Source organism: Prinia subflava, chromosome 5 (genome assembly GCF_021018805.1).
Source record: "Prinia subflava isolate CZ2003 ecotype Zambia chromosome 5, Cam_Psub_1.2, whole genome shotgun sequence".
Taxonomy (NCBI): Eukaryota; Metazoa; Chordata; class Aves; order Passeriformes; family Cisticolidae; genus Prinia; species Prinia subflava.
This window is the reverse complement of record NC_086251.1, coordinates 11,531,442-11,544,044: the sequence shown is the minus strand read 5'-3', so window position 1 is coordinate 11,544,044 and position 12,603 is coordinate 11,531,442. Positions and strand designations below refer to the sequence as shown.

Below are 12,603 nucleotides of genomic sequence, written 5' to 3'. Positions count from 1 at the left end.
TCCCTTACCATCTGTACACATTTGCTCTGTCATGGAAACATAAAATAATTCTGCTCAAATCATGACAGATAATAATGCTACAATGAAATGGAACTCAATGAAGGAAATTGTGTTTTCATGCAGAGAGTTCCATTCTACTGGGATAAAGATGTAGCGACGAGGAGGCGAAGCTGAACTTACACAGATGGAAAACGCATGAGGGACTTGGTTACTTCATTTACATTCCTTCACTTTAGGGTCAGAAGATTTACTAGATTTTAATTAAGCCACCAGAAATTCTTTCATGGTGAAAATTCCAAGTGAATCAGAATTTCTGAAACACTGTAATCCCCCCTAGAAGTAACAACGTAAAGAGATGAGCTATAACTAAATTAAAATGTTAAACCAGAGTTATGTACCATTTCTAGAAAACAAGCACAAGTGAAATCAGTTACAAACGATGTGATTCAATATAGTGGAAATGCAACAGAAAGCCTTCTCCTTATTCTGGGCAATAGTGGCTCAGTTCCTCAGTAACAGGAATTTACAAAATTTATCATTATATCTTATTTTAAGTGGAGGGAATTTACATTTTTTTTCTTCCTAACCAAGTACTTCATCCCACAAACCACTAAGGAAAGAAACTACAGACTGCTAAATTATGTTATCCGTGATGTTATCATTCTGGGAAAGCCAGCTTCTTCAACAGAGCAAAGTTACCACAGTAATTAATTTCTTAAATTTCTGGTAAAGACATGTGTTAAAATCATTCCCTTGTTAGTCTCTCCTATTAATAGGCTAACCAACTATATGTTGTATAATACTTTCCTGTTTAATTTCTTTTTCCCCCCCTAAAAGTTTTGGAAGTGAGATATTCTCTACTGCAAAGACATAAAATGTATTCTACTGGAATGTATTATTTTCAGAAACAAAGTGCATAAGTTAAAATCTTAAGAATTAAGAGATGACTTTTGGGCGCCTGCGTTTGCAAGGGATACTGCAAAACCACGTGATCATAACTAACAAGAATCCTCAGATTCCTGTTGTAACTTGAAAAGTGTGTTTGCTCTTATAAAAATAATTTACTGAACTATAATATTTATATGAAAAGAACTTTTAATGGATGTAATAAAAGCTTTTAACTGGAGCAGTGTTTGGAAATAATGACAGAACTTTGATCATTGCCTTAAAAATGCTCTTCCGTGACCCCACTCATATTCATAAGCACCTGCCAAGTAACCACATTATCCTCTCTCAAAAGTCAATAAAATCCTGCTTTTAGGTCATGTCTATAAAAAATTTCAGCCCTAATTAGCCTACTGGTGCACAGAATCACCAACAGTAACAATGACTATTATGAATAATGATGACTTCATGAATAATGAACAATAATGATGACTCCACAGCTTCCTTCCAATGCCTCAAACTGCCTGGGTTGAAGTATTATTACTTATTTCAAATATATATTGTAAGCTCTTGAGGATAAGGATCTTCATTTTTCTGTTCTTTTGTACAAAAGCAACACCAACAGTTCTGGTCCACAGTTAAGGGTCTCAGATTTTCAGAAATGCAAATAATGCTCATATCCACACTTGATAATGCTGTAAATATTCTTGTGTGGTTCAGCTTCTTCCTTATTATCCATCCACATGATACAGCGATGTTCTTTTTAAGCAGGTGACTTAATGTATTTCTATATTAAAGGGATTAGCATTCTGAGAATGGATAAATAAACTAATTTTAGTACTAAAAATAATGTTACTTCATACTATTTCAGTCACAAAAACATTTCCATAGACTAAGATAGTATCAGAACTGGCAGGATAGAGATACAAAAAGAAAATTAATGGAAGCAGACAAAACTCCTTGCCAAGACAATAAAGGAAGTCTTTCACAATGGGAGTTTCCTAAATTAAAGCCAGCAATTCAAGAGTGAAGAATCTTAAAGCAGAAGTGATTTTAATCCAAGCACACCAGAGTAGGACAGAAAGTTTTAGAAGGAAATATAATAACTAGGTGCAAGAATGAAAATATTTCAGTGTAGATTACAGAAAGTCTTCCTACCTCTCCAGGAGGCTAAAAGCACAGTGATGATTATGAGAATTATTTGTGACAATCACAGTTGTGCAGAAACTGATGTTAAAAATCAAAACTCATGTTAAATGTAAAAAAACACGACTAATTTTTCTTTTCTAAATTAACTGCATTATCCAATAGCTTTAAGCAATTCCCTATATTCACACAAATTCTAAAATAAACACTAACATAATATTGTTATAAAGTAACAGAGATAATGTTAGTACCAAATTATTCCACTGTTTTCTACAGTACAGGTGGAACAATATTCCACTGATTCCAGCTTACAGTAACTGTAATTTTTTTCTGAAAAAGACATAAAATGCAACCAACTCTTCACCCATCATCATGGATTTTCCACATCAGCCTTTCATGGGTTATCTTCCTTGTGACTTCATAGCTGCTGCTACACAACAAAGAGCACATTTCAAATTATGAAGTTTCTGTTACATAATTAACCTTGAATTGAGTCTCCCTTGGAAGGGGGGGAGGGTCATGATAATGATGAAAATATTATAAACTATTCTGAATTTCACTATACTGCCTCCAATCTTCAGAGAAAGCCTTCATCCCTGAAACTAGAATCCCCCTACACCAAACAGGCTCTGGAGTCCAGCCTGTTCAGGCATTTCAAGGAGTAAAGACATTATTCCATTGAATATCTGCCATAACTGAAACTGTTACTGAAACTTGGTAATCCATTTCAGCTAGGAAAGTACACACTCAAATTACTTTCATTTTATTACTAAAATTATTGCTAAGCTTCTATTATTGCTAAGCAAAACAACATATACTTCACTGTGGAAAATATTCTAATTATTTCTATTGGTGCATTAACATGAAATACTTCCAGATTCACATTTTTTTATTAATTCAACTTTTTACTTAACTCAAAATGTTTTGTTCACCTTGAAGATCATAAAAAAAGTCCCTGGACTAAAATCCTTTTCCTCACAAAAATACTGCCAGGATAATTCTTAAGATGACATGAATAAACATTCTGTACTATATTCAAAGGTTTTAAGTTAAATGATTTACACCAAATTTTGATCTTTTAAAAACTCTTTTAAAAGTCTCCTAAATTACGTAATTCTATTTTATTCTCAACAAAGGTAAAGGAACATGGAGTACAAATGAAAAGTGGGCATCCATGCCAATGAAGAGCTCAGTGATGCCATATCCTAAGGATTTCAGCCAGCCCCAGTCTCCAAAGCTGCAAACTCACTTCTCTCACTCCATTTCAAGCTCTACAAAAAAATTCACATCAATATCCAACTGAAATTTTATTTGAAATTTTGTGGCTTAGAAGCATTTAAAAAATAATACTAAAAAAATCAGGTTTTCCCTCTCTCCCGTGCAAGAATTACACAATTTAGTCACGTAAAAATTATAAAGCAGTCTCCAGTGCATCTTGCTAAAAGACAAATGTCAATGTCAATACATCTAAACTGTGAGACATTTGTTGCATTTGGGTTATTTTTGCCTAAACCAGATCAGCACTCTCCAAGTATACATCAAACCATTCAAAACAACTGACTCAGAAATGTCAACACCTGTGATTCAGAAAAACAATACTGCACTGTAAACTGCAATTTAAAGAAATGCTTCTCTATAAATGTGGAAGCCCATTCATAATACTGCCACAGAGAAAACTACTCTCAGAATAGTATATTTTATTATGCTACTTCCTTTATTCAAACACTTCCGAATGCCAAACAAAAAAAAATAAATTGCAAGTGTGTTATGGTGGACTGTGCAACGTGGTAGAATATACTCAGAAAGGTATGGGAGCAGAGATGATCATATACAGTTTAACTATAAAATTTTAATTATAAAATTTTGGAAAAGACGCCTGAGGGGTAGAAAAGTTTCATGTAATCTGTACAATCAGGTTCAGAGAAGAACACAACTGTGCCTGCCATTCAGTGGTTGAGGGATTGTAAGAAAGAGTGATCAGATGTAGAACATCAGCTTAGCAGCAAAAGGAGGGCAGATGGAGAGGTGGCCTCTGGCTAGCAGTGGGGACCAGCTTTTGCTCCCTGTGTTGTTGTCCAGGACAGGCTGGTACTGGTGCCTTATGCCTTAAGTTTTAGCTTTCATATTTTTCAGATTCTGTGCTGCCTAGAGGTGTAATTCTGAGCTTCATTTTAAGTGCTGGTAAGCTCTCTTCACAGAGCAGGGTAGACAAAACTGACTCGGAGTGAGGTGAACAGGAGCAGGCAAACAGGCAGGTGGCATGACTCTAAGGACGTGGCACGGCAGTTTGCAAGGCAGTTCGCGCAGGCAGGGTTGAAGGTTTTTTTATTTTGCAGTTCTGTTGGTCAGTTTTTGGTTTTTTAGTAATGGCTTTTATGTGATTCAAAACTGCAGTTAGTAAAAGTGTATGTAGCCAGGTAGAACCCTCCAAGAAGGATGTGTCTGTCCAGACCAGTTCCTATGAGGAGTGTTTAAGCTTATCAGTGGCACCAGGGGGAGTTGCACAAGAAGTCTGCATGCAGTGTGAACAAGTGAATGATCTCCTTTTGTTGGTGGCTGAGCTTAGGGAGGAAGCTGCTAGACTACGGAGTATTAGGGAAAGTGAAAGGGAAATAGACTGGTGGAGTTCTGCCCTTCTATCCTTGAGGGAGGCCCACCAGGAATCAAAAGACTCCCATGCCTCCCACTGTCAGGCAATAGGAGGACACCCGGTGGATGAAGGGGAGTGGAAATGGGTCCCTACTCAGAGAGGTAATGGAAATTCCTCCCAACCCCCATCACCTACCCAGGTGCCACTTCAGAATAGGTATGAGGCTCTGGATCTAGAGGGCCAGTTAGATGATGTAGAAGAAATTGATCTGCCCATTGAGCCTCCCAGTTATGCCTCATCAGTCAGACAGATTACTACTTCTAGCATTAAAAAAAAAAAGACGAGCAGTTGTAATGGGTGATGCCTTTCTGAGGGGAACAGAGAGCCCTATACATCGACCAGACCCAACCCACAGAGAGGTCTGCTGCCTCCCTGGGGCTCGTATATGGGATATTACTGAGAGACTTCCTGGGCTGATTTAGACCTCTGATTACTATCTACTGCTGGTGCTCCAGGCTGGCAGTGATGAGATTGAAAAGAGAAGTGTTAGAGCAATAAAAAGGAACTTTAGGGCATTGGGTTGAGTGATTGATAGGGCAGGAGTACAGGTAGCGTTCAACTCCTTTAGTGGTGGAGAAGTATGATGAAAGGAATTGGAGAACTCACACTATCAACAAGTGGCTTAAGGTTTGGTGTCATCAGCAGAATTTTGAATTCTTTGATAGGGCAACTTTTTCAGCACTTGGCCAGTTGGAACTGGATGGGCTTCATTTCTCTGAAAAGGGTAGTAGGTTTTTAGCTCATGAGCTGCCAGAACTCATTGAGAGGGCTTTAAACTAGGTTTGAAAGGGGAAGGGGATGCAGCTGAACTATCTGGGGGCAGGCCCAAGGGTGATAAACCTAAGTTAGGGGTGAAGTCACTAACCCAACTGAGGTGCATGTACACTAATGCACACAGCATGGGTAATAAACAGGAAGGGCTTGAAGCCATGGTGCAACAGTGGAACCATGATGTAGTCGCTATCACAGAAACATGATGGGATGACTCACACAGCTGAAGCATTGCACTGGATGCAGCAAGCTCTTCAGAAGAGACAGGAAAGGGAGAAGGGGTGGAGGGGTGGCCCTTTATATTAGGAAGGCTTTTGATACCATAGATATTATAACTAGTGATGATGAAGTTGAATGCTTATGGGTAAGAATTAAGGGGAAGGCCAATAAGGCTGACATCCTAATGGGAGTCTGTTATCGTCCACCCAACCAGGAAGAAGAGGTGGACAACCTATTCTATAAGAAGCTGGAGAATGTTTCAGGAGCACCAGCTCTTGTTCTTGTAGGTGAATTTAACCCACCAGACCTCTGCTGAGAACTTAATATAGCAGAAAGGAGGCAGTCCAGGAAGTTCTTAGAGTGTACTGAGGACAACTTCTTGTTGTAGGTGGTGAGTGAGCCCACCAGGGGTAGGACTATGTCAGACCTGTTGTTTACAAATAGAGATGGTCTGGTAGATGTGGTAGTTGGAGGCCACTCGGGGCACATGAAATTGTAGAGTTCTCAATATTTGGTGAAGTTAGGAGGAGCATCAACAAGACTTTTACATTAGGCTTCTGGAGGGCAGACTTTGACCTATTCAGGTCAGAGTTTCTTGGGAAGTAGTTTTTAAAAACAAAGGAGTCCAGGAAAGGTGGGCATGCTTCAAAACAGAGACCTTGAGGGCACAGGAACAGACTGTCCCTGTGTGCCCAAAGACAAGGTCGACAAGGCAAATGTCCAGCCTGGATGGGTAACGAGACTTTGAAAGAACTTAGGAATAAAAAAGGATGTATCATCTCTGGAAGGAGGGTCAGACTGCTCAGGAAGCATTTAGGGGGGTTGCTAGGGCATGTAGGAAGAAAATGAGGGAGGCCAAAGCTCAATTTGAATTTAATTTGGTAACCTCTGTAAAGGATAATAAAAAATCTTTTTACAAATATGTTAACAGTAAAAGGAAGGATGAGACCAACCTTGGTTATCTATTGGATGCACGAAGGAACTTAGTAACTGCAGATGAGGAGAAGACAGAAGTGCTTAACGCGTTTTTTGCTTCAGTCTTTGGTGGGAAGACGGCTTGTCCTCAAGATAATTGTCATACTGAGTTGTTGGATGGTGTCAGGGAACAGAATGGTCCTCCTGTTATCCAGAAAGAGGTAGTCAGAGAAGTGTTGAGCTGCTTGACTGTCCACAAATCTACAGGCCCAGATGGGATCCATCCAGGGTGATGAGGGAGTTGGCAGATGTGCTTGCGAAGCTGCTCTCCATCATTTACCAACAAATTTGGCTCACTGGTGAGGTTCAGGATGACTAGAAGCTGGCCAATGTGATTCCCGTTCATAAAATGAGTAGATGAGAGGATCCTGGTAATTATAGGCCAGTTAGCCTGACCTCAGTACCAGGTAAGGTAATGGAGCAGTTTGAGAGCTATTATGCAGCACTTACAGGATGCCAGGGTATCAGACCCAGCCATCATGGGTTTAGGAGGGGCAGGTCATGTTTGACCAACCTGGTCTCCTTTCATGAACAGGTGACCTGTCTTGTGAAGGAAGGCTGTGGATGTTGTCTATTTAGACTTCAGCAAGGCCTTTGACACTGTCTCCCACAGTACACCCCTGGAAAAGTTGGCAGCCCATGGCTTGGACAGGAGCATTCTTTGCTGGGTTAGGAACTGGCTGCATGGCTGCACCTAGAGGGTGGTGGTGCAGGGTGCTGCATCCAGCTGGCAGCCAGTCATTAGTGGTGTACCTCAGGGGCCTTTGTTGGGGCCACTTCTGTTTAATATTTTTATTGATGACATGGATGAGGGTATTGAGTCTTTCATTAGTAAATTTGCAAATGACACTAAGATGGGAGCCCGTGTCAATCTGTTGGAAGGTAGGAGGGCTCTGCAGAGAGACCTGGAACAATTGGATGGATGGGTGGAATCCAATGGATGAAGATGAATAAGTCCAAGTGCCGAGTCTTGCATTTTGGCCACAATAACCCCCTGCAATGTTACAGGCTGGGGATGGTGTGGCTGGACAGTGCCCAGGTGGAAAGGGACCTGGGGGTTCTTGTTGATAACTGACTGAACATGAGCCAGCAGTGCGTTCTGATAGCCGAGAAGGCAAATAGCACCCTGGCCAGTATAAGGAACAGTGTGGCCAGCAGGAGCAGGGAGGTCATTCTTCCCTTGAACTTGGCATTGGCGGGGCTGCATCTTCAGAGCTGTGTCCGGTTCTGGGCCCCTCAGTTTAGGAGGGACATTGAGATGCTTGAACACGTCCAGAGGAGGGCAAAGAGGCTGGTGAGGGGCCTGGAGCACAAGCCCTATGAGGAATGACTGAGGGATCTGGTGTTGTTTAGCCTGGACAAGAGAAGACTCAATGGTGACCTTATCACTCTCTACAACTCCCTGAAAGATGCTTGTAGTCAGATATTTGGTCTCTTTCTTCAGGCAGCAACTGACGGAATGAGAAGACACAGTCCTAAGCTGCACCAAGGAAAACAGAGGCTGGATATTAGGAAAAAGTTTTTTACAGAAAGGGTAATAAAGTATTGGAATGGTCTACCTGGGGAGGTGGTGGATTCACTATCTCTGGATGTGTTTAAGAAAAGACTAGGTGTGGCACTTGGTGCCATGGTTTAGTCGAAGTTAGGGTTGGGTTGGACTTGATGATCCTGGAGGTCACTTCCAACCTAATGATTCTGTAATTCTGTGAAAACAAATCCTTTTCCTGCTGAAGACCAAGGACAACGAATACAACTTTCAGGCCCAAAAGCATAAATAGTGGACTGAAGAGAGAAACAAGATGAGACCTCACAACCTGAAGCTGCAATTGGACAATTCAACCCCAATATGCAAATGAACCCAAACTTATAAAAGTGTAAGACCTTGTGACTGGTTGTCCATTTTGTGACCATTTTAAGTCCACCTTGGGTGTAGCCCTGGTCAGGCCCTTATCCTGTCCAAGGTGTACCCTTAAAGGCCTTTCAATAAACCTACTTTATTCTCTAGCTCTGTTCAGTCTCTGTTTCATGTCAGCCTTCCCAAGGCATCCTGGCTGCCACTGATCCTGCCGGGCTGCACTCTGAGCCTCCCAGCAATGCAGCGTGGGGCTCATCACATCCTGCCACCTTGGCAGGGACCCAGACTGAAACAGGGAATCCGAACCCTGTGGATCTGACAATGCCAGTTGCGCAATCGTCAAATTGTCTTCCTCAATGAGTTAATAAAAGGAAAACATGATTTAATTATGACCCTTTCCTCTTGTTCTTTCTTCCCACACATAGAACAAGACCTCTTTTCCGCAGCATGAAGGAATACAACATTTTCACTTTATCCATAGGAGAAGTGATCACATACCAAATAAGCATGGGTCATTTGTACCATGAAAACATGGAAAAATTATTTTATCTTCACATATAAATACATTTTATTTCTATTATTTCAATTTTAAACAAAATTCCAGGAGTATTACTAATGGTAAACTAAAGCCTTTTTCTAACCCAGAAGTAAAGATTTGTTTTTGTGACATTAACAGTACACACCGAAGTCCACTGTCACTGATGAGTCACACTTTGCTAACAGCTTGTGTCCAGTATTTAAATTTTTTAAAAAGCATTGGGACTATTTTTTCTAGAAAAATTCAATTATTACTCCAGGCCACAAATATGCAAGCAGTGCTGACTTCCTGTCTGTGACTTTAATCCCATCAGCTCTGACTTAGAGTGCAATCAAATCCGGCCTGATCAAGTTTCACAAAAGATCATTCACCAGACTTCAGGGAGAATTCTGAAATTTCACTAGACATCCTAGCACGTTGTACACAGTGTGATGTTTCTTGTAATTTTAATTGGATCTGTGTAGAAATACCCTAACTAGTTTTTAAACAAGCAAAGGAATTAAGACAAGATGGGTTACATCATGCAAGCTTGTACCCTTCTTTAAATTTTTTGCTGTTTTACCAAAAATATTGTAAAATCCCTTAAGACTAATGCATGACACAACCTTTCCAGAATCTTACCAACATCACCTCCAAGTTTTAAGTTGTGTTACTGCTCAGTTTCTTGGCTTATCTGCTGAACACAATCAAAACCACATGCTTCTCATTACTTATACACCTCAAACACTTGGTGACTGCACTATGTCCTGTAAAACACAGTAAAATTATTTAGGAAGAACAGGTAATTGTTTCATTTGTGCTCTGCTTTGTCTTAGATAAATAAAATGAAACCTAACATTTCATGAACACAATGGTCCTTCCACAAAGGAAATGTGATGTTGAGTAACATTTTTTTGTTACTTCATTAGAAGCAACAGGAATTAAACTAACAGTGAAATGCTGTGACATGAAATCCCATCATAATTTCCCATCAAAATGCTACAGCAAACATAGATGGTAAAATATCTGACTGGACTGAACTCTATATACTCTTAAAACTCTACTATACTTTTAGATTTAGTACATATTGTGTCACTGATAACTTGATTTGGAGCACTGCCTGTACAATTACACCAATGTACACACAAATGGAACCCTGTGTCACTTCCAGATGCACAATTCCTGTCTATTCCTAGCTACTAAGAATGTTGTCCAGTCTCAAAAGGAGTGGGTGAAATGAGATTTAACAGACTGCTAGCATTAAACGTGGTATTCTGAGAACAGAGACACGAATAAAACAAGTGCACTCTGCCAAGCACTGCTTCACCCTTGGGAAGCATAAACACAATCATATGGCAGAGGTAAGATAATTCTTCCTGTTGAAGCACAGGTTCATGCCAGGTAGAACATATTCAGTCTAGTCTATGACACAATTTTGAAAACCTCTAGAGAAGCTGGAAAATCCTCCAAAAATTATAATTCTTTACTCAAAAAAAATCAATTTACTCAAAAATTTTAAGTTTTACTCAAACTGAACCTTAAACTGTTAATCTGAATTTTTATTAATCACTACGAAGTTAGTCTAATAATCTTATGTTCTGAACAGCATGTCAGTTTGTGTTTAGTATGAATAGTTTTATGCCGAAATAAGTACTTTTGCCAAAGAATTGTATCTAATGGGACATACCAAAGGGGACCATCACTGAACCTGAGGATTAGATCTGGGAAAAACAAAATTCTTTTTCTATTATGCATTAACAGCTGGCTTTTGCAAGTTAATAGTCAGGTTATTTTAATTCTTAATTCAGGTCAGGCACATTAAAAAACTCACCATGCTTCTTCCATCCAGGGACTCACAGTTTCCTTAGTGTATTTTTAGAGTTAAATAGTCTAGGCTATTAAAAAAAGATTTCAGAGAACTTGTAGTAAGAGAAATGGTGTGAGATCTTGGTACCCCTACCAAAAAATACAAGCGTGTGGATGAAATTACTTGAATATATTTTATATTCAATCCAGATTTTTACTCTGCTTGATGGTGAAATCAAAATTTGTTTAAACTTATTTCAAAACTCTTGATACTACATTAAGAAGTCTCAATTTATTGTTCTTTTTTTTTTTTTTTAATTGCCTACTTGATCAAATTTTACTGAGGTAGGAATCTAACCAAACTGATATAATATCACAAAATACTCCCTATACCTCTCAAGGTAAAGAGCTATGTGGACCCTCTTGGCTATTTTTCTAAGCAAAACTAAAAACCAGAAAATAAAAGAAAGCAGAAGTTTCTTCAAAATGTAGAATTTATGCAGTTGTAAGAATAAAATAGGGAAGAGGCAAATTTCTATAGCTCATTAGCTCTTCCTTCAAATTAAGTATTTATGGCAGCAGCAAATATGAAACAACAGTTTCTGAAGGGAAACAGAGGGAACAGAGAAAGATAAACTTGGATCTAAAAATGGGAGAAAGTCTTTGATGGGATTGAAATATTTAACATCTCACCATGCTACCTTACATATGAGAACAAAAATGCTCTGCACAGGTATATTGTGTTATGTGTTATAAACTCAAACACGTTTAAATAAAACTTTTTTACAGTTCAAATAATTAGAAGAGAGAAAAACCCTGCCACTTCATGCTCCATACATGTTAAGTACTAGTTTAAATAAGATATATCAAGTAAACTTCTACACATTTAAGTTTGTCAAAATTACCCTTGCCTTCAACAGATGATTCTAGTTTGTGTGATTGGTAAAGTTCAACATTTTTTAGTCTAAAAACAATATGACAGAATCTATTTCTAATTTTTAAAACCCCAGAAATTGATTAGAATATATAATTTAAACTAAAAATGACTGATTTCTCAGCTTTTTGTTGCAGAAACTTTGGTTTCCATTCAGCTAAAATAGGCAACTTTATGCATTTTTCAGCTGGCTGCTCGTAAATGCCTCATAGGCCATCTGAAAGGTGGTAAATTGCATTTTTCAATTTCTATATTATTACTGTGTAGATAAGCTGCCAAAGCAACTACTGTTTTGCAATATCTCAGTGTACCAATTACCAATGACTAAGCACTTATTTCCCAAACTGAGTTGTATAACAATATTCACATTAAACAAAGATTATTTAATATTGCAAGCAAGTCCACATTCTGAACTTATCTTCTCAGGTATGTACATCCTAAAAAGCAGGACTGGAGCTACCCAGAACTGAAGAAAATACTCCTGTATTGGGACATTGAAATAAATGCAGTCGTACTACAAAAGAGTTCTGCTTCTAAAACCATTACTTATAAAATTTGCATTATTTACATTTTCTATTTACTGTCATATTAAATGTTGCCACTATCAAACATTATGTACTTTCCCCCTCAAAAAGAAACCAAAACAAGAAATTGAAAACAATATACAGTTAAAACAACCCATTCAAAATTAACAACTACACAGACTGAAAACTTAACTCGTACTTTTGGCCAAGTACTTTATTGGCCAACTGCACTACAGTGCACTGGCCATTGTATGATATTGGCCAGTGTATGTTTAACATGCCAAATTAAACACAGTAGTACTGCAATAAATAAAGTTTTTA

General features: G+C 38.7%; 1 protein-coding gene across 6 annotated transcripts in view; it reads right to left on the bottom strand.

Annotated features, from left to right (window-relative positions):
- SBF2 (SET binding factor 2) overlaps window positions 1-12,603 on the bottom strand; it is a 239,568-nt gene that overhangs the window by 56,102 nt on the left and 170,863 nt on the right. The gene's annotated exons all lie outside the window — the stretch shown is intronic.